The sequence below is a fragment of the Schistocerca gregaria genome, chromosome X, assembly GCF_023897955.1.
Source record: "Schistocerca gregaria isolate iqSchGreg1 chromosome X, iqSchGreg1.2, whole genome shotgun sequence".
NCBI classification, from domain to species: domain Eukaryota; kingdom Metazoa; phylum Arthropoda; class Insecta; order Orthoptera; family Acrididae; genus Schistocerca; species Schistocerca gregaria.
In genome coordinates, this window is record NC_064931.1 from 362,068,802 (window position 1) to 362,095,478 (window position 26,677).

Below are 26,677 nucleotides of genomic sequence, written 5' to 3' on the forward strand. Positions count from 1 at the left end.
ATTTTCAGTAGTCTTGTCTTTTATTCAGAAGGGGATGTTGTGGATCTATGTGGAAGAGATACAGCTCGGTGTCAGAATCAGAACTGTGGTCTCTCAGTCTCAGCGACAAACAGGTAGAATTGTTTTTCAGAAGATTTTTGTTTTGGTATCTATGTCGATTTCTGTATTGAAGATTTTCAGTCTCTGCCCACAGAGATTATCCTATTGTTATCTACAGATCGATGTCAGTAATACTAAGCTGTAGTTATGTCCATTTGCCATAACACTCCTTTAAAAAAAGAAGAGGAAAGGGTTTGACTTCACCTTTTTCGAATCACATGCAATGCTTCGTTGTTCGAGCAGCGTATGAAGAACTGCTGTTCTATGAGAAACCATGTATTTCACACTATCTACTTAGAATCGTACAGGAATTCCATCAAGTCTGTTTACCATTCTTCTGTAGAGCGATTTTAACCGATTTCTTATCACGAATTCATAGCCCAGTTTGTGTTTTAGGGTGTTTCTGCTTTGGTTCAGACGAGGACGAGTATAACTGTGTCTAGAGATGAAACAGTTTCGAAAGACCGAGTTCTGAATTTCGGGCTTTTTAAGTAAAAAACATGGGAATTTCTCGTGTACGTGATACATCACGATTAATAGCTAAGACTGAGGTGAGTGAATGTATACGGTAGTATAAGCAAAACCGTTCCAGTAAACATGGATATACAAACGATCTGCTTGTGATATAACAGCGAATGCGTGCTACCGAGCCTCCAGTGAATAAAATAAAGTATTGCCAATTGTCATAAATGCATTTTACATCTAAACTTATCGATTTGTCCATCTTACTGGGCTCAAATTTCGCCTATGTCCCATGGTTTCTGAATACGGTGGATATATGATGGGAAACCAACACATTTTGCTAATGATGTAAGACGACATATGACGCATCAACGTGGTTGAAGAACTGTGCAGTGTTATTAAAATTTGAAAGGTGGTCCAGGGTTGCGTGAATAAATTATTAACCCACTGCAGAGACGACTGCTTTGATCAGCCGAATGCGAGGATGAGAAGCGGAATATCTCGTTTTTCACATGCGGATATACAGTAAAATGTAACATGTAACATGCTGATGCAGTATTGTATAAGCTATGAGTAGTGGAGGCATAAGAATTCCAGGACCAGGGGTCCATTGTCCATTGTCCATTGTCTTGGAACTTTCATACTTCCACTACAGCTATATTGGCTTAATCGAAAAGTTTTCACCTCAAGTACATCGGTACTAAATGCGATAATATTTTGTACTATGGTCAGCGGCGGCTCATGCCTACTTAATTTTAATTATGTAGTACATGGTACATTTTCAAACTCATGTTTAATGAAACTTTTTCCTTCAAATATCTTATATTTTCACTTGTCTCAGTTTTCACAGTTAATTATAAGACAATCTGCACAAGTTTCCACTGTTTTTACTGAATTGAACCGTTCTTCAAGGCTTGTGTGTGTGTGTGTGTGTGTGTGTGTGTGTGTGTGTGTGTGTGTGTGGAGGGTGCGACGGTCCGGTAAATAAAGAATAAGTGCGGTTGATGCGTTTTCACACGAGTGTGCATATATAAATGTTGGTTAAAAAATGTTATTGCAAATTTTGGTTCTCACGTGAGTCTCAGGGGATGATTTCCACACTTGGTGCATTAGCACACTTCCATACCTGGGCATTTGTCATAGTTTTGAATTAATTATTCACTCAGACGTAAGTGCAGTTGATGCTAGGGAACAAGAATTAGGCGATTATTATATTAAAATCAGTTTTTCACGACACAGTTCGATCACTATTTATTGGCGTTGTCCTTTTGTTTTACACAATGAAATTATCACTGGTGAGACAGTTTAAAGTTTTACTTGAATAATAATTAGACTCTGAGCCCCCAACAGCAGTAATGTAGGCTGCTATAATTCAAAGTTATTCAATCATTTCGAACAGAACCACAAGTGCCACTGTCCTCTTTGTTCTAACAGTTTTGGCACGGAATCACAGTTCGCCACATGTTCACTTACGACGATGTATACCTCGTAAATGGAACTCACACAAATAACCGTAGCGCTTCCAGTTCACCAAATATATGCTTGCACACTTGCACTATTAAAAATTCTCTTTGTCGAAATAAATCGGCCCGAAAAAGAATTCTCAAATGACCACATGGGCCACCCTCCAGTGGGGCTTGCTCGCCACCCACCCTCCAAAACGACTGACCAACGACTGACCCCTGGCCAATTATTCTCTTTTTCCTTTATTGTTATTTTAACACCTTATACAAAGGTAGGCCGGCAGCGGCAATACTGCGCCGCTCTTCGTCCACAGATAATACATGTATTACAAGCGGGACATCGCAATATGAAACAACACGGTGGATAGGCAACAGTAGACACACAAATTTAAAAATATATGAAGTCGTTCACAAGTGCAGCGTCCAAAGAAAAACGTTCAGCACTCAGACACTAACAGACGACAGAAACGGCACACGTGAACGAAGGAGCACAAATGATGAAACACTGAATCACTAACACGATGCCACACGCAAAACACTGGTGACCATCTCCGGCGTGCGAATGTTCACTTTACGTGTACGAGTCTGGGGACCTGCCAAAAGGGGGAAAAGTGAGGGGGGACAGAGAGGGGAGGGTGTCGATGCCAGTGGTGGAGGAGATGGGAGCGGGAGAAAAGAAGGTAGGGGGTAGGGGAAGCACAGGGGGAGGAGGGGGGAGGAAGGGAGGAGAGAGAGAAGGAAGAGAGGGTGCCCTAAGGAAAAAAAACACAGGGTGTGGAAGGGGTAGATCAAATTTGGTAGGAGGGGTAGATGGAGGGGATGAGGGCAACATCAGGGAGAGGGAGTTGGTGGAAGACACCTCGGGCGAGGGTATGGAGAGTGGAAAGATAGACAGCTGGTGGGATGTGGGAGTACAGGTGAGGCAGTGGACGGGGGGTAGGAAAGGATGGGAGAGACAGGTGGGAGAGGGTGATCAAGCTTACGGGAGGTGTAGGGGATCCATATCTGTTGGAGGAAAAGGAGGAGGTGCGGAAATGGAATAAGGTCATATAGGATCCGTGTGGGGGAGGGGAGATGGATGCCATAGGTGAGGCAGAGCACATGGCATTCTAGGGTTTGGAGGAATTTGTAAAAGCTTGGAGGGGCAGAGATCCATGCAGGGTGGGCATAGCAGAGGATAGGGTGGATGAGGGATTTATAGGTGTCGAGGATGGTGGAGGGGTCCAGATCCCATGTGCGGCCAGAAAGGGGCTTGAGGATACAGAGGTGGGAGCGTGCCTTGGCTTGGATCGTCTGGAGATGGGGGGTCCAGGAGAGGTGACTGTCAAGGGTGACGCCAAGATGCTTGAGGGTGGGGGTGAGGGTGATAGGACGGCCATAAATGGTGATACAGAAGTCGAGGGGACGGCAGGAAGGGGTGGTTTTGCCTACAATGATCGCCTGGGTCTTGGAAGGATTGACTTTGAGCAACGTTGCAGGGTAGGAAAGGTGCAAGGAAGGTAGTGTCATTGATGTACTAGAGAAGGTGTCCGCCGACATGTCCGCCGTATACAGAAGGTAGAGAAGAGGGGAGAGGATGCAACCTTTGGGCACACTGGCGGAAAGGTATAAGGTGTCCCTGGCCAAGATGGCCGCTCGCTTATATAGGCTCGGGCGTCAAACCCCTGGTTTGCAAGTACCAGTCTCACCAAATAAGGTTACAAATTTTGATATGCACATCCCTCGACAGAAATAAGTACACCATCGGAACCGCGCTAAAAAGTACATCTCATCTACTATCTTGTAATAATTTCTAGGATTATTTTATCGACGGAAATCAAGTTTTAGTTTTTGCAAAATTTCGCAACTTACGACAAATTCGTTTGTTGACATCTGTGCTGCAAACTTTTAACATAGAACTGCATATAGCACCGTTTTTACTTGTAATCTATAGCGATCCACACATTGTACTGCTCAAAATCTTCATATCTATAATAATTAATTAATTGTGGGCGATAAATGTTAATAATAATTTGCAAACAATTAAAACTATTGCAAGTTAAATGTATAGTATAACTTCACTAGTTTAAAATACGTGTGATGCCACCCAAAATATTATATAGTGTCGTTCTTTAATTCATGAATTTTCTATTGAACTTTATAAACAATTTTCCCTCATACTTCGTTTATTGCTCTTTACGTGCTTAATTATTTATGAATCTTAACATATGACTATGGCACTCGATCCGCTATGAAGAAACGTTTTTAATGAGTGCTCTCTCATCCCTGTAAGTTGGTACTGACTATCTTTATTAATATTTCAGTATTCATGATATTAACTGATTTTGAGGTTACTATAACTTTTGTATCTCGTGACTTGCAATAAAGATCGATCTTTCAGAAGGTGCATATTTCTGACCACAATCCACTGCCACATCGTTCTTCACCATAAGTTACATAGTTTTAGCGTAATACGCGGAAAACCAAACAATGCCCCAAGCTGCGGGCCACGTGGTCACCCGGCCGTGGAGACCGACCGTTGCAAATGTCGCGCGGGCGCGCTACGTGATTCCGCGAATCGCTCACCACACAATATTATTATACACACTCTCTTGACACTTGAGAGAGAGGAATGAAGTGGATTTCAACTTCAGTATTTAGAGATGTTCCAGAAACACCGATGAAAATAGAGTAGCACTTATGATTCGATCTGATGACAAGGCAAAGAACTTAAATATAACATTTCGGCTCTGGGACTCTTTTCCAAAATTATGAACGTAATTTGAAGTATATCATGCATTTATGACCTAAAAAAGTATGGTAACCATGTATGCAACAACCTTTATTATAAGTTATAAAAAGCATGTTACAAGAAAAAAAAGAAAGTTTATCCATTTTCATATACTTAACACCAGGTGCAGTTGTCATTATCAGTTCGAACACAGGTTTGTTGGAGCTCACCACCATAGTCTATCCTGTGCAAGTATTTTCATTGCTGCATAACTACTGCAGCATAAACACATTTGAACGTGCTATTTTCACCCCTTTGTCCGCTCTTCAACATGTACCCCATACACACCTCCTCAATTTAAATACATGTGTCCTATCAACCTATCGCCAGCTTTACTCGAGCTTGGGTAACAAAGCTCGCTGATTCACTATCTGCTCATTAGTTATCTGATCAACACATCTTATCGTTACCGTTCTTATGTAATATCTTACTTACAGAGTTTATGCACTCTTGTTGTCTTTACTGCTTGTCATCTAGGTTTCGCTACTATGTAAGGTTACACTTCACATACATTGACGAAAAAATAGGAAAACAAAAAAAAATTAATTTAGAGTAATGAAATTTTGGCAATATATTTGTAGCTAAGATACTTTAGTGATTAATATTGCAAGATCACAGGCTAATGTAAGAGCGAGATAAGAAATTGCAAATGTCAAATGCTGGTATATTAATTACCAGTGTAACCACAAGAATGTTGAATCCTATCATGCAAACATGCATCCATTGTGTTATGCAGGTGCTGGACGTCAGTTTGCAATGGAGTTCCATATCTGTTACGCTTGGTCGGTTAATGTAGGCACGGTTAATGCTGGCTGTGGATGACGCTGGAGTTGTCGTCCGATGATGTCCCATATGAGCTATATTGAAGACAGACTGGTGATGGAGCAAGCCACGGCAAAATGTCGACGATTTGTAGAAAATGTTACATTACAGCAGCGGTATATGGGCGATCGTTAGCATGCTGGAAAACACCCTGTGGAATGCTGTTCATGTTTGGCAGCACAATAGGTTGAATCACCAGAGTGATGTACAAATTTGCTGTCAGGGTGCGTGGTATAACCATGAGAGTGCTCTTGCTGTCGTAAGAAATCGCACCCTACACCATAACTCCAGGTGGACGTCCATTGTGTCTAGCATGCAGACATGCTGGCTGCAGCCTCTCAACTGGCCTCCTTCCAACCAAAACACGGCCATCACACTGGCACGGAAGCAGATCTAGATTTCATCAGAAAACATAGCAGACCTCCACCCTGTCCTCCTGTATGCTCACGCTTGATATCACGGAAGTCGCAGTTTCCAAAGGAGTTCCATTCCAGTTGCACTTGGACAGACAATACACGGACGAATAGTGATGGCTGTGGATGACGCTGGAGTTGTAGTCCGATGATGTTCCATGTTGTTGTTGTGGTCTTCAGTCCTGAGACTGATTTGATGCAGCTCTCCAGGCAACTCTATCCTGTGCAAGCTTCTTCATCTCCCAGTACCTACTGCAGCCTACATCCTTCTGAATCTGCTTAGTGTATTCATCTCTTGGTCTCCCTCTACGATTTTTACCCTCCACGCTGACCTCCAATACTAAATTGGTGTTCCCTTGATGTCTCAGAACATGTCCTACCAACCGATCTCTTATTCTAGTCAACTTGTACCACAAACTCCTCTTCTCCTCAATTCTATTCAATACCTCCTCATTAGTTATGTGATCTACCCATCTAATCTTCAGCATTCTTCTGTAGCACCACATTTCGAAAGCTTCTATTCTCTTCTTATCTAGACTATTTATCGTCCATGTTTCACTTCCATAAATGGCTACACTCCACACAAATACTTTCAGAAACGACTTCCTGACACTTAAATCTACACTCGATGTTAACAAATTTCTCTTCTTCAGAAAAGCTTTCCTTGCCATTGCCAGTCTACATTTTATATCCTCTCTACTTTGACCATCATCAGTTATTTTGCTCCCCAAATAGCAAATCTCCTTTACTACTTTAAGTGTCTCATTTCATAATATAATACCCTAAGCATCACCCGACTTAATTCGACTACATTCCATTGTCCTCGTTTTGCTTTTGTTGATGTTCATCTTATACCCTCCTTTTAAAACACTGTCCATTCCATTCAACTGCTCTTCTAAGTCCTTTTGCTGTCTCTGGCAGATTTACAATATCATCGGCAAACCTCAATATACGGATTGAATTACATCGGCGAGAGGCTACAACCCTGTCTCACTCGCTTCCCAAACACTGCTTCCCTTTCATACCCCTCGACTCTTATAACTGCCATCTGGTTTCTGTACAAATTGTGAATAGCCTTTCGCTCCCTGTGTTTTACCTCTGCCAGCTTCAGAATTTGAAAGAGAGTATTCCAATCAAAATTGTCAAAAGCTTTCTCTAAGTTTACAAAAGCTAGAAACGAAGGTTTGCCTTTTCTTAATCTTTCATCTAAGGTAAGTTGTAAGGTCAGTATTGCCTCACGTGTTCCAACATTTCGACAGAATCCAAACTGATCCTCCCCGAGGTCCGCATCTACCAGTTTTTCCATTCGTCTGTAAAGAATTCGCGTTAGTATTTTGCAGCTGTGACTTATTAAACTGATAGTTCGGTAATTTTCACATCTGTCAACACCTGCTTTCTTTGGGATTGGAATTATTATATTCTTCTTGAAGTCTGAGAGAATTTCGCCTGTCTCATACATCTTGCTCACCAGATGGTAGAGTTTTGTCAGGACTGGCTCTCGCAAGGCTGTCAGTAGTTCTAATGGAATGTTGTCTACTCCGGGAGCGTTGTTCCGACTCAGGTGTTTCAGTGCTCTGTCAAACTATTCACGCAGCATCATATCTCCCATGTCATCTTCATCTACATCCTCTTCCATTTCCATAATACTGTCTTCAAGTACATCGCCGTCGTATAGACCCTCTATATACTCCTTCCACCTTTCTGCTTTTCCTTCTTTGCTTAGAACTGGGTTTCTATTTGAGCTCTTGATATTCATGTTAGTGGTTCTCCTTTCTCCAAAGGTCTCTTTAATTTTCCTGTAGGCAGTATCTACCTTACCCCTAGTGAGATTAGCCTCTACATCCTTACATTTGTCCTCTAGCCATCCCTGCTTAGCCATTTTGCACTTCCTGTCGATCTCATGTTTGAGACGTTTGTATTCCTTTTTTATATTTTCTCATTTCATCAATTAAATTCAATATTTCTTCTGTTACTCAAGGGTTTCTACAGATCTACAGATCTCATCTGAACAGCACATTACAAGGTATCAGAGATATGCTCAATAATGCTCATCTCTGGACAATTTGGTGGCCAGCGGAAGTGTTTAACCCAAGAAGAGTGTGCCTGGAGCCATTCTGCGGTGTCAGGAGTCGCATTGTCCTGCTGGAATTGCCCAAGTCCGTCGGAATGCACAATGGACATGAATGGATGCAGGTGATCAGCAGGATGCTTAAGTACGTGTCACCCGTTAGAGTCATTTCTAGACGTACCAGGGGTCCCATTTCACTCCAGCTGCACACGTCCCACACCATTACAGAGCCTCCACCAGCTTTAACAGTACCCTGCTGACACGCAATGTCCACGGATTCATGAAGTTGTCTCCGTACTCGTACACGTCCATCAGCTTGAGACAATTTTAAACGAGACTAGTCCGACCAGGCAACATGTTTCCAGTCATCAACAGTCCAATGTCGATGTTGATGAGCCCAAGCGAGGCGCAAAGCTTTGTGTCGTGCAGTCATCATGGGTATATTAGTGGGCCTTCGGTTCTTAAAGCCCATATCGATGATTTTTCGTTGAGTGGCTCGCACACTGACACTTGTTGATGGCCCAGCATTGAACTCTGCAGCAACTTGCGGAAGGGTTGCACTTCTGCCACGTTGAACGATTCTCTTCCATCGTCAGTGGTCTAGTTCTTGCATCATCTTTCTCCGGCTGCAGCTATATTGGAAATTTGATGTTTTACCGGATTCCTGATATTCACGATACACTCCTGAAATGGTCGTATGGGAAAATCCCCACTTCATCGCTACCTCGGAGATGCTGTGTCCCGTCGCTCGTATGCCGACCATAACACTACGTTCAAACTCACTTAAATCTTGATAATCTGCCACTGTAGCAGCAGTAACCGGTCTAACAACAGTTCCAGACACTTGTTGTCTTACATAGGCAGCGCCGTATTTTACCTGTTTAAATACATTTGTATTTGAATACGCATCCCTATACGAGTTTCTTTGGCGCATCAGTGTAAATAGTATGTCAGGTGGAACAGTTTTGTAGACTTTACTGAAGAAGATGGCCCAATAGCTGATGCAGTGGGCTAGTAGTCTTCTGAGGTTTTCACAAATCACTTTCGACAAAATTACCCCACCGTTTAGCTTTATTGAAATGGGCGAGTGTGCAGTGTTGAGGTATATCTACATCTACAGCTACATGGATACTCTACAAATCACATTTAAGTGCCTGGCAGAGGGTTCGTCGAACTACCTTCACAATTCTCTATTATTCCAATCTCGTATAGCGCGGGGAAAGAACGAACACATATATCTTTCCGTACGCGTTCTGATTTCCGTTATTTTTTCGTGGTGATCATTTGTCCCTGTGTAGGTGTCAAAAAATATTTTCGCATTCGGAGGAGAAAGTAGGTGACTGGAGTTTCGTGAGAAGATTCCGTCGCAACGAGAAACGCCTTTCTTTCAATGATTTCCAGCCCAAATCCAGTATCATTTCAGTGAGACTCCCTCCCATATTAAATGATAATACAAAACGTGCTGCCCTTCTGTGAACTTTTTCGATGTACTCCGTCAGTCCTATGTGGTAAGAACCACACACCGAGCCATAGTATTCTAAAAGAAGACGGACAAGCGTAATGTAGGCAGTCTCCTTAGCAGATCTGTTATAATTTCTAAGTGTCCTGCCGGTAAAACGCAGTCTTTGCTTAGACTTCCCCACAATATTTTCTATGTGTTCCTTCAAATTTAAGTCGTTCGTAATTGTAGTTCATAGGTCATAGGTATTTAGTTGAATTTACGGCCTTTAGATTTGACTAATTTATCGAGGAAATAAAGTGTAATGAAATCCTTTTAGCACTCATGTGGATGACCTCGCACATTTCGTTATTTAGGGTCAACTGCCAGTTTTCGCACCATTCTGATATATTTTCGAATTCGTTTTGCACTGTACTCGTATTTGATCTTCTAATGAATGAATTAGTCGATAAACGACAGCGTCATCTGAAAACAACCAAAGATGGCTGCTCAGATTATCTCCCAAATGGTTTAAATAGATACGGAACAGCAAAGGGCCTACAACACTACTTTGGGGAACACCAGAAATCACTTCTGATTTACTCGATGACTTTCCGTCAGTTAATACGAACTGTGACGTCTCCGATATGAAATCACAATTCCAGTCACATACCACAGACGATATTCCATAAGCACGCAATTTCACTACAAGCCGCTTGTGTGGTACAGTCTCAAAAGCCTTCCGGAAATCCAGAAATACGGAATCGAATTGAAATCCCTTGTAAATAGCACTCAACACTAGTTGTGTTTAAAAAAAACTATGTTTTCTAAACCCCTTGTCGACTGTGTATCAATAGACCGTTTTCTTCGAGGTAATTCATAATGTTCGAACACAAATATGTTCCAGAATCCTGCTGCATATCGACATTAAAGATGTGGGCCTGTAATTAAGTGGATTACTCCTACTACCTTTCTTGAATATTGGTGTGATCTGTGTAACTTTTCAGTCTTTGGCTACAGATCTTTCGTCGAGCGAACGGTTGTATATGATTGTTAAGTATGGAGCTAATTTCATAAGCATACTCTGAAAGGAACCTGATGGGTATACAGTCTGGACCAGAAGACTTGATTTTATTAAGTGCTTTAAGTTGCTTCACTACTACCAGGATATTTACTTCTACGTTACTCATGCTGGCAGCTGTTCTTGATTCGAATTCAGGAATATTTACTTCGTCTTCTTTTGTAAAGGCATTTCGGAAGGCTGTGTTCAGTAACTCTGCTTTCGCAGCATTGTCTTCGACAGTATCTCCATTGCTATCGCGCAGAGAAGGCATTGATTGTTTCTTGACGCTAATATACACTCCTAGAAATGGAAAAAAGAACATATTGACACCGGTGTGTCAGACCCACCATACTTGCTCCGGACACTGCGAGAGGGCTGTACAAGCAATGATTTACACGCACGGCACAGCGGACAGACCAGGAACCGCGGTGTTGGCCGTCGAATGGCGCTAGCTGCGCAGCATTTGTGCTCCGCCGCCGTCAGTGTCAGCCAGTTTGCCGTGGCATACGGAGCTCCATCGCCGTCTTTAACAGTGGTAGCATGCCGCGACAGCGTGGACGTGAACCGTACGTGCAGTTGACGGACTTTGAGCGAGGGTGTAAGGTGGGCATGCGGGAGGCCGGGTGGACGTACCGCCGAATTGCTCAACACGTGGGGCGTGAGGTCTCCACAGTACATCGATGTTGTCGCCAGTGGTCGGCGGAAGGTGCACGTGCCCGTCGACCTGGGATCGGACCGCAGCGACGCACGGATGCACGCCAAGACCGTAGGATCCTACGCAGTGCCGTAGGGGACCGCACCGCCACTTCCCAGCAAATTAGGGACACTGTTGCTCCTGGGGTATCGGCGAGGACCATTCGCAACCGTCTCCATGAAGCTGGGCTACGGTCCCGCACACCGTTAGGCCGTCTTCCGCTTACGCCCCAACATCGTGCAGCCCGCCTCCAGTGGTGTCGCGACAGGCGTGAATGGAGGGACGAATGGAGACGTGTCGTCTTCAGCAATGAGACTCGCTTCTGCCTTGGTGCCAATGATGGTCGTATGCGTGTTTGGCGCCGTGCAGGTGAGCGCCACAATCAGGACTGCATACGACCGAGGTACACAGGGCCAACACCCGGCATCATGGTGTGGGGAGCGATCTCCTACACTGGCCGTACACCTCTGGTGATCGTCGAGAGGACGCTGAATAGTGCACGGTACATCCAAACCGTCATCGAACCCATCGATCTACCATTCCTAGACCGGCAAGCGAACTTGCTGTTCCAACAGGACAATGCACGTCCGCATGTATCCCGTGCCACCCAACGTGCTCTAGAAGGTGTAAGTCAACTACCCTGGCCAGCAAGATCTCCGGATCTGTCCCCCATTGAGCATGTTTGGGACTGGATGAAGCGTCGTCTCACGCGGTCTGCACGTCCAGCACGAACGCTGGTCCAACTGAGGCGCCAGGTGGAAATGGCATGGCAAGCCGTTCCACAGGACTACATCCAGCATCTCTACGATCGTCTCCATGGGAGAATAGCAGCCTGCATTGCTGCGAAAGGTGGATATACACTGTACTAGTGCCGACATTGTGCATGCTCTGTTGCCTGTGTCTATGTGCCTGTGGTTCTGTCAGTGTGATCATGTGATGTATCTGACCCCAGGAATGTGTCAATAAAGTTTCCCCTTCCTGGGACAATGAATTCACGGTGTTCTTATTTCAATTTCCAGGAGTGTACTTCTCATACTACCAGAATCTCTTTGGATTTTCTGCCAGGTTTCGAGACAAAGTTTCGTTGTGGAAACTGTTATAATCATCTCGCATTAAAGTCCGAGGTAAATTTCGAGCTTCTGTAAAAGATCGCCAATCTTCGGGATTTTGTGTCTGCTTAGATTTGACATGTTTGTTTCGATGTTTCTGAAACAGTGTTCTGATTAGTTTTGTGTACCAAGGAGGATCAGCCCCGTCGTTTGTTAATCTATTTGGTATAAATCTCTCAATTGCTGCCTATACTATTTCTTTGACTTCAAGCCACATGTGGTCTACACTTACATTATAGAGATACAAATTTAGAAAAAGAAGGAGTACTAGGAGATAAAATTCCGTCATTGGAGATGAAGCACAAGCTCAGAAAAGACGAGGATGAGGAAAGAAATCGGCTTTGTCAATTTAAAGCGAACACTCACTGCAATCCTCGAGATCCGTAGAAAACCTAAACCTTCAGGGGAAGACGGTAATATGAACCGCTTTTCTATCGAATCTGTTGTCTTACCACAGCGTTAGTTTGATCAGTAATATGATAATTGAGTAGAGATATTGCGTACTCATCGGGTAGCGACGAAGGCGATGATATGTAAATTACCGCTGGGTAAATAGGCCTTATCGCTGGGAGGCAGAATCCAACAGAGGCCGCCAGAAATGCTAGAGGCCGCTGTAGACGCAGACTGCTGGGGAAAGACCTTCTGGCGTCAAGAGACCTGTATTGCCCGATGCAATGTCATCCACACATGGACTGGCAAATAGGGACACTGAACACCTATTCGACTTTACTATGTAAACGCAATAACAAATATATCTATAAATATACTAGGTTTTCATAATGTTCATGTAGCACATATCTGCCAAAATTAACGTGAGATAGTACCCATCCCCGAGAGAGAGCCCGTTCTTCCTGTAGGCATGGGGAATGAAAAGTATTAATACAAAAAAAAAAAAAAATAATCGAGTCGTATCAGTCAGCCATACCCCCAAGGCTTTCTGGACGTTTGTGACGGGTCTAAAGCAAATGTTAGTATTGGAAATCCCCTACAAAAATACTCCAAATGGGGCTGCATTTGCCCCACGACTAGCCCGTCTGGTATTTGCCTGCTAAGTCCCTGGCTCTTAACAGTGTCATGTCCTCCCCAATAGGTGAATGCTCAGCGTGACGGACTACCGTCCTAAGAGGCCCGGGTTCGACTCCCTGCTGGGTCGGGGATTGTCTCCGCTCAGTGACTGGGTGTTGTGTTGTCTTCATCCCCATCCGGCGCACAGGTCACCCAATGAGGTGTCGAATGTAATAAGACCTGCACCAAAGTGGCCGGACCTGCCCCGTAAGGGGCCTCCCAGCCAATGACGCCAAACGCTCATTACCATTTTCCACTGTGTCATTAGTCACAAGACCCGCTTTACCTTTAGTAGTAGGGAATTAAAAGTATAATAAAAAGTTCCATAGTGCTTCTATGATCACGAAATCTCTGTATACTTAGTAATTATGTTGGATTCCTGGTTGGACTGTTGGTAGGGAGTTGTTGATGGTCTCCATCGTGTTAACAGAACATTTAGTTCACAACGTCTTCTGTGAAATTGCCTGTCCACCTCTCCGGAAAGGTCTGAAGTCTGAACGTAGCGATCACGTCCTCCTGCAAACTCGTCGGCATGTAATGGTTGCTAACCCCAAGCGAGACACCACCTTGTGGGACTATCGTTCGGTGTGCGTAACGGACAGTGTTCGTAGCTCGCGGGATAGCATGAAGTTTACTCCTTTATCCATACTTCGTAGAATATAGGATTCAAAAAACACTCAAGCTGCGTGTTGAACACTCTCATCTTAATGTGCTCAACTCGTCACATAATTATAACAACGAGGGTAAACAATGACGACAAAACATTAGGTGCTTTGAAGGGAGATATCTAGAACAGCACAACTGATGCATACTTGGTTTTTAAATATGCGGATTAATAAAGAAATGTGGCGTAATATAGAAGCATATAATACTACGAATTTTTAGAAAGGAGGGAAGAGTGGGTGTACTGCACGTTGACAATTATTTGATTATAGATGGCGCATTAGTTTGGAAGCGGTGGATAAAGAAGGTTGGCAGTTCTTTTTCAAAAGAACCATAACTGTATTCGCATTAGTCAGAGAACTTTGAAAAACGTAAATAAGAATGGCACTGTATGTACGCAATTATTTTTCCTAATATTATTATTTTTCCTTGGATAACGCTGATTTTTCATTACTTTTAAGGTACAGATTTTAATAAGTGATTTTATTTAATCAATTTCTTGTATTTGTCATTACATCCTGGGGTATTTTATATTTTTACTTGGTTAATTAAAGATTTCTTCCTGAAAATAAAAGAAAACTGTACCGCCTATAAAAGTTACATTTTAATTAAGCTTAAATATAAAAATAATTATCGAAACCAAAATACTCGCTTAAACAGAACCTTAGTAATTTAGTTCTATTCACAGACTTACTTCTACGTGCTGCTTATGGGAGGTCGGTTCTTTAAGAGCCCGCCCCGTAACCGATCGTCGAAACAGAATAGCTTGTACCATACTACAGGTGTTCTGTTTTCTGCCTCGAGACCTAAGATGGTCATTTTGAAGTTATCATTCATATACACAGTTCTAGCTGGATAATGGGAAGGGACGTACTCAAGTTTTGTACAAGTGGCCTGCCTTTTGATTGCTTCACAAAGCAGTGGGAGAGAACGAGCGAGATGGAAAGAAAAGGCAACTAGTGACCTGCCTAATGAAACAAAGCAAACAAGAACAGCTCGTAAAAACTTTGGTCGCAATTTGCCGCACTTTTGAGGTTTCATCTTGGGTGTGAAAGTTCTTAGTATCGACAAGTAAGGAAATTACTGCAACTCTGACCGCAGAAAAATTCAAATGACTTGAAAATTGCTCCATCTTCAACAGTCGTTAGCAGTCATTACATTTTTCTAAAGGTAGATTTATGTTTTTAAGATCTGCATTAATAATATTAAATTCTCTTTCAAGAGGTGTGCACGAGTAAGGATATGCTACTTAAAAACTCAACTAGAAGGAAACCAATGTAAATTTTGTTTAAATGAAACCGAACCAATATTTGCGTCTTCAGAAACTATAATCGAAATTATCACCTAGTTCTGTAGATGATATTCTCCTCCATGCATTCAGCTAATGTTCCGATGAATTTCTTGTTTCTCAGTGCAGTGTTTCAGTGACTGAATGTTTGCCTCGAGAGCATGTATCGTTTCGGCCAGCAGAAATTTACCATATCAGCAACGAACACTTCAATGAATCAGATGGAAAGCGCGCAGACTATTGTCATTTCACCATCAGATGTCTAGGAGCTCCACATGCCAGCTGTAATGCAAATGTCACACCTAATCTTACAGCACTCTTAGCGTTTCACAACTTCACAAATTGCGGTGCTCATTTTATTAGCATTAACCTAGACAAATAAATGGAAAAATAGGCGTAATAATGAGAGTGAAAATGAATCCAAGACTTATTTCTTTGAGAGCGATAAACATTGAAAAGTATAAATCATTTAGGCTACTATAACTAGCGCAATGAAACATATGCAGAAAAATGGCGATATTAAAAATACAGGGTGAGTCACTAACTATTGTTATTGTATGATAGTAGCTGAAAGGTTTGTGGGACAATTTGCATGGGACAACGGGGGCCACAATATGACATTGGTTTCTTTTTTTGCTAGGTGGGGTCGATTCAGAGATATGAAGATCAACTTAGTTTTTCTAAATGGGATGCTCTAGTTTGGTACTTATTTTCTGATAGCGGCTATCGAGGCCAATTCAATGATGTGTAACAGTATGGTCTTTGAAGGGCGACGAATGTTAAGAAGGTGGCATGAACGTCCATTTACAGAAGGTGTTCGAAGTGGTGACCATTGGTATCAATGCAGTGCTGCAATTTTCTTATCATGGACTGACTGGTATTCCTTATCACTTCGGCACATGCTCTGAGAACTCTCTCTCGTATATTGTGCAAAAAGCAAATATTCGGTGGATACGGAGAATCCATCTAACCTGCCATTGACATGTAAACACCATTCGACGGTTTCGCAATACAACGGTAAAAGTAGTATCGTCGAATCAAGCGAATGTGAATGATGTATTCCTTCCGAGAACAAGTAAATATGCTTTTGATTTACGGATAATGCCGCCTAGATTCAGTGGCAGCTAGAGACTTATACGCTGAAGGATATCCTCAACGTATTCGTCCTAGACGTTGTACATTTAAATATGTGTATGATAAACTGAGAACAACTGGATCTTTAACGCATCGGAAACATATCCGGCAAAAGAAAGTTACTAACGAGGAAACGGAAATTGGTACTCTTGCCACTGTGGTTCGAGATCCTTGTGATAGTTCTAGTCAAATCGCAAGGGAATCTGGCATGAGCCAGAGTAGTGTTGCTCATGTTCTGCATCGCCATAAATATCATCCTTACCACATCAGTCTCCACCAGATTTAACTGGGACGGATTGTAATCGTCGCATTGAATTCTGCTGATGGGCTCAACTTCAGATTCAGAGTGATGAAACATTTATTAATTTGATTTTATTTACTGACGAGACTACATTCACGAACCATGGAAATGTTAATTTGCATAACATGCATTGTAGTGCAACTGAAAATCCATGTTGGCTGCGACAAACTGCACATCAAAAACCGTGGTCGGTGAATGTATGGTGTGGGATTCTGGAGGACAGAATTATAGGCCCCTATTTCATCGAAGAAAATCTTAATGGTAGGTAGTACATCACATTCCTGAAAGAAACATTAGGTCTGTTATTGGAAGAAATACCTTTAGGAACAGGGAACAGAATGTGGTATCAACACAATGGGTGTCCGGCACATTTTTCGCTGATGGCTAGAAATGAGCTGTAGAGACAATTCCCAAATCGTTGGACGCAGAGGAGATGTGTCGTGGCCGGCTCGTTCTCTAGACTTGACGCCTCTGGATTTTTTCTTGTGGCGACTCGTAAGAATATTGTTTATAAAGACATTCCAGCTGCACCTGAAGATATGCAAAAGAGAATTGTCAGAGCATGTGCTTCGATAAGTGCCGATATGATAAGGAATACTACTCAGTCCATGATAAGAAGATTGTAGCATTGCATTGATACTAATGGTGATCACTTTGAACACTTTCTGTAAATGAACGTCCATGCCACCTTTGTGACTTTCGTTGACCTTCAAAGACCTTACTGTTACACGTCATTGGATTCATCTCGATAGCCGCTATCAGAAAAGGAGTACCAAACTATAGCATCCCATTAAAAAAAAAACGAAGTTGACCTTCATATCTCTGAAGCGACCCCACCTAGCAACAAAAAACCAAGTCATATTATGGCCACCGTTGCCCCATGCAACTTTTGTCCCACAAACATTTCAGTTCCTATCATATTTTACGAGTTATTCTTGGTGGCAATAGTTAGTGACTAACCCTGTAGATTCATAGAGTCCTTCAATATTATGGCAAGCTCACTAGAAAAATTTGTATAATACCGAAACCCTGATGAACTGAAACAACAAGAACGTATTACCTTCACAATAAGCAAATTCATTTGATTATTAAGGAAGGTTGGTTTCCACGTGAAAAAGTAACTGACGAATCTATGTTGTTGGATGGCCTGTTGTCTGCAACTGAAGGTTTCAAAAGTTTCCTGTTCGACAGAAGAAATGTCAAGAACTATGAATATCAAAGAGCGTACGTATAAAGTGGGCGTTTATTTGATTTCAGGACGTTGGGAGATTACTCCAACTTATAACTGGAAACCGATGTCTTGCTGTTGTCTGACGTTTCCGGAGATTTCCACACATCTGCATCAAAAATTGGAGCTGAATCCTGCGCATTAGGTCACTACATCTGGTTTCGTATAGGATGCTATGCTGAAAAACATTAATAAAAATTTGAGCTTATTTCACAAACAATATTTACAATTTGTTGAACACCATGTCAGAGACGGTATGGATCACTGCTCGCAGCGGCACGCTATCGCAAGCAACCGCTTCATGTCAGACAATAACAAAAATTGATGAAACTTATACTGTATACATCATAGTTATTAGTATACTTGGCGGGCGATGCAATACCTGCCACTCTCTGATTTTGCATGTTTACATATAGAAACCACCAAGTTTTGATGTAGTGCGTGTACCAAATATTCTGACATAGGCCACATGTTAGAAGTAGATATTGAGTAACCAGAAAATGTCGATGAAGGTCAGTTCGATGTAGCATTATAACCTTAGAAAATGCTATTACTACCTAGCATCAACCGGGAAGGTGTCCAAGAGAAACTGACTTCAACTTTGGGTAATAAAAAGAAACATGTTATTCACTATACGGATTTAAAGCAGTGTCTGAACAATGATCTTACTATAAGCAAAATTCACATTATATTGCCATTCCATAAAGCTTCCTGAATTGATCCACGTATTGACATTTATATTAATTGTGCAGCTAACTCAGTCTTTACAATATGTAGCCTCTTTAATCTTAAGCTTAAAAATACAATTACAGTGGCTTTTTCCATGCATCTCTATCTCCTGCTGTCCTTTGCCAGCTGAGGCCTGCGACTTTTCTTAAATTCTTCATCCTAGTGATAGGGTGGTCTGCCTCGTAGTCTTCATCTTGCCTTGGGTCTCCACCCTACTATTGCTATTCTACATTTTTCGTCGTTTTTTGTGCGGTATGTCCCATCCATGATATTTTAAAGCTTTTCCCCTTTCCACAACATCCTGAACGCCTGTTAGTGATCTTAAGTCTTCACTTCTTTTAGGATCTAGTAGTGACCTTTCCCCGACGCTCTGAGTGGTACATAGTTTCCTTTTGAAAAACTCATTTGAAATTCAAATGTCACAGCCATATGTTACTACGAGAAGAACACAGTGCTCCAAAATAATCTTTTTATAAGTCGTTCGCATATTAGATTTAACAATGGTTACGTTTTTTCCATACGCCCCCCAACCCAGCTTGATTCGACGAAAAACTTTCGGGTTTTAAGTCTATTTGAATATCAGTTAATAATCCCAGAGAAATATATTCGTTAAGTTTTTTAGACAGTTGCTCAATGTGATTCGTCTTCCAGCTGCTCATTGTTTATGCTTAGTATTTGTTTCGGAAAGATTTATCTTGAGGCCCACTTTTTCGGAAATATCTGGCAAATCCTTTGTAGAGGTTAGCAATTGTATGTTTGTATAGGTCTACTATATCGTCTGCCTCTCTCAAGCTAGTGAAGCTTTTCCAATTTTTATAATTTCTCTTTCTTTCCAAACCAATTTGGACGTAGCCATCTCAGGTACTACTGTAAACGGTTTCGGGGCCATAGTGTCATCCTGCTGTATTTCTCTTCCAATGGAATATTCCCTCGTGTCCTTTTCCTGTGCTGCAGAAGCCATCGAGTTATCGTACATTTTACATTATGTGTTCATGTATTTTGTTTCCTCATCTTGTTCGGTCAGATGATATACAATTGCTCTGAGCGAACAAGGTGTGGAAACGAAGTACATTATATATAGACATAAATGCTACCAAACGTGTGGACGCAAAATGTGATTTCAGAAAGGATTTTTTCGAACTTACGAAAAACAGCGGTCTTCGAAAAATTATGCAGAATCAGACAAAAATCTGTAATATTAAGTTAGTAACATTCTGGGTTGGTAGATATGGAGCTGCTTCTCTGAGTGCAGAACCTAATATCAATAATAGTGCAAAATTTAACGTAAATCTAATTGGTACAGCGTTATGAAGACCCATGGCTATAGGAATGGGTATTTTCTACGTTTCTAAGAAGGTTCTTCTAGATTCTCCTAGTTGGAAGCAATGTCCAGAGGTAAAAAAACAAAAAAAAAGAACTTAAAATGGGTTACACAGGCATGGCTATCTTAATATATCATGTAAATAACTCAAATGCTTACGCTGTTCTTAAAAGTTATGTGCATAGGCGTTTCTATACCTCGGGTGATCCCGAAAGTAACACATACAATACCCCATAACTCAATCGAAAGAAAATGGCTTTACTGGAAGACGAGTAAAAAAAGGATTCATTGGATTGACAGGAAGAATGTGTGCTCTTGGAACTGAAATGCAACACGTAATGCGTAGAGAAAGAAATATGAAACAAGCTTCAGCTACATAATTAAATATTGATGACTACCGTGAATGTGAACATCATGCTGACAAATCGACTGTTCAGTATGTGGTTCCATCAAAACAACCTAGTTTCCTCTATAAATCAATGTAAATTGACACTGTCGTCAGAAGACTATTAACTGCTCACACTTGAGGATAATTTGAGCACTTGGGGTCATTTTCGATTTCCGTGAAGAGAAGACAAGGCACGTAGGCAACTAGGTAATGCACTCTGCATCTTGATGTTTTCGCGGCGTAATAATTGATTCATCAAATTTCAGGCGCATCACCTCATCTTTAAGAGAACTCAAAAGTGCTGCTGTCTTTGATTGAGGGCGAAAAATCGCTTTGAATTTGGTCCTTGGCGATTGTATTTCTTGTGGTTTAGAACAACGGAAAAAGTACTGTAGCTTACAGCGGCTTCACTCATTCGGTTCACTCTGAAGATGGACGAAATGTTTACGGCCGAAATATTATACCAAGCAGAAATAAGATTATGTGGCTGTACTCCCGAAAGTTAATGAATCAGATAATTCATTGTCTGTACGGCAGTAGACCATCTGGAACTGAATTACGTGCAGCAGTCGACTGTAGATTACAGGTATAATTGTCAACAACTGTAATGCAATAATGTAACTATACAGTGAAAATGTAAGTCACATTTTGTAGATGTAGCGAGATGCAACAGCTGAGTTATGGCAATTTAGCATATTAATTGTAGATGTAGCAGAGATAAATCGGTCGGTGTAACGCAGATATATATGAGCTGTTGTAGATATATAGGGCAGAATATTGTTGTTCTACGATAGCCGAAATGCGGTCGAGCTGAAACTGTACTATAAAAATGTAGGATACACTTTGTAGGTGTAGAGCAGATGCGTTTGCTGTATTAAGAGAAAATAAAAACGAGCTTTCCATAACAAAATGTTTGTTAATAAATCAAAGCTGAAGCGAAAATATTAAGAGCTATATATCTCACTGCACATTTCTCATGATTCTGAACACCGATGTTTGCCAGTCGTGAGAGAGAGAAAGAGGAAATTGTGTCACCCATACATACACACACGCACACACACAGCCACTCACACAGAGAAACCAATGTGAAATGTTTTGTCTGTTCCAGCCAATATGCCAAATGATTCCTGGAAAGCAATCAGTCCATATGAACACGTGCGGGCAAGCAAAGTGCATTATTCAATTGTCTAGTACAGTGGTGGCAAATGCGGCTATTGCGGGTGCAGCTCCCGTGAGTGCCCGCACTGCTTCCCCGCCGGCGCTTACAGACAGCATTTCAGCCTCCACCTGCCTGCTAACATCACTCGTTCGTTAACTACTAGCGCGAGACCAGACGGGCTTCTTTACTACATATCGTTTGTGTTGTCGGTGTCGAAGTCTCTTTGGCGTTCGCGGGAGGATGTAATTAGAGAGAGGAAAACGGCTGAAGATGAGTTAAGATACTCAAAACGGAAATCGGACAAATCCCTACATTTCAGCCCACATTGGGAAGAAGATTACCTTTTATTGAAACACAAGCCAGGCTTCTGTGTCACTTTTGTACTGCTGTTTTATCGCCATGGAAGAAGAACAACGTGAAGCGTCATTTTCATTTAGGACACTGAAGAAAGGAGTGCAGGTACAACTAGAAAGAGAGAAAGATGAAAGTTCATATAGAGCTATGTCATGTATTAAAAATTTTACTATTATTAATAAAGCATTATGTGATTTTGCCCTGGATTTTACCTCTTACTTGTAGCATATTTAGAGGAAGAGAGCCGGCCGGAGTGGCCGAGCGGTTAAGGTGCTACAGTCTGGAACCGCGCGACCCCTGGTTGCAGGTTCGAATCCTGCCTCGGGCATGGATGTGTGTGATGTCCTTAGGTTAGTTAGGCTTAAGTAGTTCTAAGTTCTAGGGGACTGATGACCTCGGAAGTTAAGTCCCATAGTGCTCAGAGCCATTTGAACCATTTGATTTGTAAGAAGAGAACGATGACAGTCACAGTGATGATGCATTGAGATTGAGCTATCACATAGTCTTAAGACAGTCTAACAGTGTGTTCCTTCAGCGATGGAGAGTTTGTTAAACGGTGTTTTATTCCTGCCTGGTGTTCAGCGACCCTTCCTGTTTTCAAAATTGTTCCTCCTTCATGGATAACAGTTTGCAGACTCATCAAAGAAACGGTAACTGACGTAGAAACGCAACTGAAAGATAAGACTAAGGATTTGTTTCTTTCTTTTTTTATCTTTGGCTTTTGCTGAAAGCACGATGTAACGGACGTTGCCCAGCTTGCTCTATTTGTTACAGATGTTGACGCTGACTTCAAAGTGATGGAGGAACTCGTCAATTTAGTGCAAACACATGATACAACCACTACCAAAGACATAATTTCTCCCTTAAGAATCGTTATTGACCGATGCGGCCATTTCTGGGAAAAGCTTTTATCGACTGCAACAGAGGGAGCTCCTGCAATGATTGGTCTGAAGTCTGGAGTCGTTGCATTGATAAGAATCATGATGAAAAAGTTGTTATCCAGCTGAAAATACCAAAGACACACTGATATCGTGTTTATCTGCTGGCATCATAGACACTGTTATGAAAATAGTAATACACTGACATCGTACGGTTTAGGACGTCGGCTGTTTAAATTCTTCCTGACAGAGTTGAGGTGTGATTGTCATGGGGGGGGGGGGGGTTTATGTTAGTGAAGTAGGATAGTTGTGTACATAATATTTTGTTTCCAGTGTGCGTTGCGACAAGCCATCATTCATGGCCATGAAAGTATCGCCAGTAAACGAGTTTGATGGCCTGCGGTGGAGGACAAATGTTACATGATTAACTGACCTTACAAGGCATCTGAATGTATAGAGTACAATTTTGCAGCGCAGACATGAACTAACTACCGATGTTTTTGAAACCGGCTTTAGATTTTGAAAGAAAATTACAGTTGTAGTAAAGCAACTTTCAGAAATGTCATTTGCCCTCTTTGCACTAGTTATAAATGAAAGAAATCTCGAAAAGGAGACTTTGAACGAACATTTTCATGATTTTGTTACAGGGCTACTGGTTTTGTTACATTATTTTCATAGCAGATTTAGAGACTTAAACCGATTTGAACTTTATTTAAATATTTTGGATCTCCGTTTGCAGCGGACGTTGAAAGTGCGCCACCTGAAATTCAGTTGGGGCTCAATGATTTTGAGTGTAGTCGTGTGCTCGATAGAGATTTCGCACTGCAGAAACTACTGAAATCTTTTACAAGAAATTTGCTCGAGAACAGCTCCCATAGTTGGTTCGGACACCTGCTTAATTCTGCAGTATGTTCGGGACCACATACATGTGTGAAAGTATTTTTTCACCACTGATATTAACAAAATCTAAACTTAGGAGTAGTCTTACTGACCACGATCTGACTAAGACAACGCGTTTGATGACCACTCATCTCAGGCCAAACATCCCAAACATCAAGATGCTAGTGGAAAAGCATTTGAAGACAACAGTTAGGTGATGAAAATAGTAGTATGCCAGTTCCGAACTTAACACTTCTCCGTAAGTTAAATAGATGTTTAATTTTAAAAAGTATGGTTTCTTTGTTTGTTATTTTACGTCTGTCTTGTATTTGTGACTATGAAATTAAGCCGACTAGAGTAGTATTTTATTTTATTTTTTCTGTACAAGGCCTCCTCATCTCCTCTGACCGTTAACTAGTGAACTGAGCGCCTGACATTGGAACGTCCGGTACTGCTTACAATTGCTGTCAACATATGCAACGTGTTACTTTGTGGCGGCCGCGCGGGATTAGCCGAGCGTTCTCAGACGCTACAGTCATGGACTGTACGGCTGGTCCCGGCGGAGGTTCGAATCATCCCTCGGGCATGGGTGTGTGTGTTTGTCCTTAGAATAATTTAGGTTGTGTAGTGTGTGAGCTTAGTGACTGGTGACCTTAGCAGTTAAGTTCCATAAGATTTCACACACATTTGAACATTTGATCTTTGTGGCGCTGCAGAACTCATTACGGTGCTACACAATGAAAAGATCATTCTTTATTTCTTTCTTTGTCGTTGTGGTGTGCCCGTATACAACTGCAGACGGTCGACCGCAAGTGCAAGTGATATCTAAACGTTTGTATTTGTCTTTACTTTTTTTCGAACGCAGCTCACTCACTAAGTAAAAAACATAGGAAATCAACACGGCTGTTTACAGTCTAACAATCGACATGCAAAACCTTATGGCGCATAAAAGTGTCCACACTATCGTAAACTCCTTTGATTTCCTTCACGACACAATTGTTGCAATCTAGCTAATACTACTTTTTTATTCGATGGTACTTTTTTGGAACAGGAGACTGGTCTTCAAGGCTGCAAATACGCAAATATTACAGTGTCCACGAGCAGCCTTGAGCGCACGTCACGCGCCCACCCCTTGTCTACTGTGAGCTTCTTCCTCAAACATTGCCGTTTTATGGGAATGGCGTCATATTCTCACATTTTTTGGCAATTATTTCAAATCGGAATCTAATATTCTGAACGCTGTGGTGCTTCAGCAACGGTAAGAGATGCCAGTAAATCCATATCTTTTCCATTGTTCGGAAATGTTTCTTACCAGATTAAACGTCTTCTAGTGAACATTACAACTGTAATGTTTCCTTCTCTACAGACAATTGTTTAAAGAAAAACTTCTGCATGCAGTGGAAAATGCTGCTGATTGATTTTCCAATTCAGACGTCTATAAATTGACATGTAATAATTGCCCACACTAATACATCGGTCAGGCAGACAAAACTGTGAAGACAAGATAGAAACAGCATCTGCTGCGAAAGAAAGGAATGAATGTGCATAATTCTACGTTTCCCGAACATACGTATTGCTAACCATACCCAGAAAATGCCCACTCTTGTTACTGTATGTTTTTCAGTGTACGATGACCCACGTACTTTCATCGTCGCATACGTGCGCCACAGGGTGTTTTCTCTTTGCAGTTATTACTGTTCATAACAAAATGTACTTGTGGTCTTATGAGGATTTTAATATAAGTTAACCCATTTCACTTTACAATGGCATCCTTCTACGTCCTTTATATCTCACTGTTCCCTTACTCCCCCAACCCCTTTCCCCACCCTCAATACACAGCCAGTCATTGGCCCTTTACGTAGCAAATGTATTTCGATCTTTGCGCACGCGCCACCTGCCTTGTTTTCCTGGTATTCGCGCTTTCCGTTTGCTGTCAGTCGTCGTGCAGCTCGAAACATGACTTAACATATATTTGATTGTTTTCATTTCTGGATTTTAACTGCTCTTGCTTGACAAGCCCTAATCATACGGGCCAGCATATTGATAATGTATACAATGATGTGCGCTGACAGCACATTTTTACTGAACAAATGTCGGATCGCTTGCCGGCCGGTGTGGCCGAGCGGTTTTAGGCGTTTCAGTCTGGAACTGCCCTACCGCTACGGTCGCAGGTGCGAATCCTGCCTCGGGCATGGATGTGTTTGATGTCCTTAGGTTAGTAAGGTTTAAGTAGTTCTAAGTTCTAGGGGACTGATGACCTCAGAAGTTAAGTCCCATAGTGCTCAGAGCCATTTTGGCAGATCGCTTCATTATTTGGTGTTTTTTTTTGAATGAGAAATTTTATAGATACTAGTTTTCATTCTTTTGGTTACGTTTTGTAATATATATGATACTCCTACACCTTTGCATGGAGCTAGTCTCTGTAAGACGCATAGTTTTGACATGTATGCTTCCGGGTTTATTCTATCGATCCGAAGTGACATCAGCATTTAGTCAATTGATATTGGAAAAACTACCATCACTCTGTGTCAGAACCCTGAGTTGGCCCAAGGATTACGGGGGTAACTTGATCGCTATAGTCCCTACAGAGGATTACATTCTCAAGAAAAGTTATCTTTTCATTCTTCGATAAAACAACAGGAAATAAAGCTCCTTGGCAAGTATTAATCAATTCTCTAAGAATCTAAACTACGTTCGAGCGATTAGAGTACACACGGCTGGTCAATAGATAGAAACGTCACTGGCTACTACTACAGAATATTTGAGCCTGCGAAGTGGATTCTGAATTTCCCCGGAGTTCGCGCTACCTAGTAACCTTCTCACGAGGAACTTACAAATTATAGAAACATTTTGGTCTGTGTTGTTCAACGGAATAAAATAACCACTTCA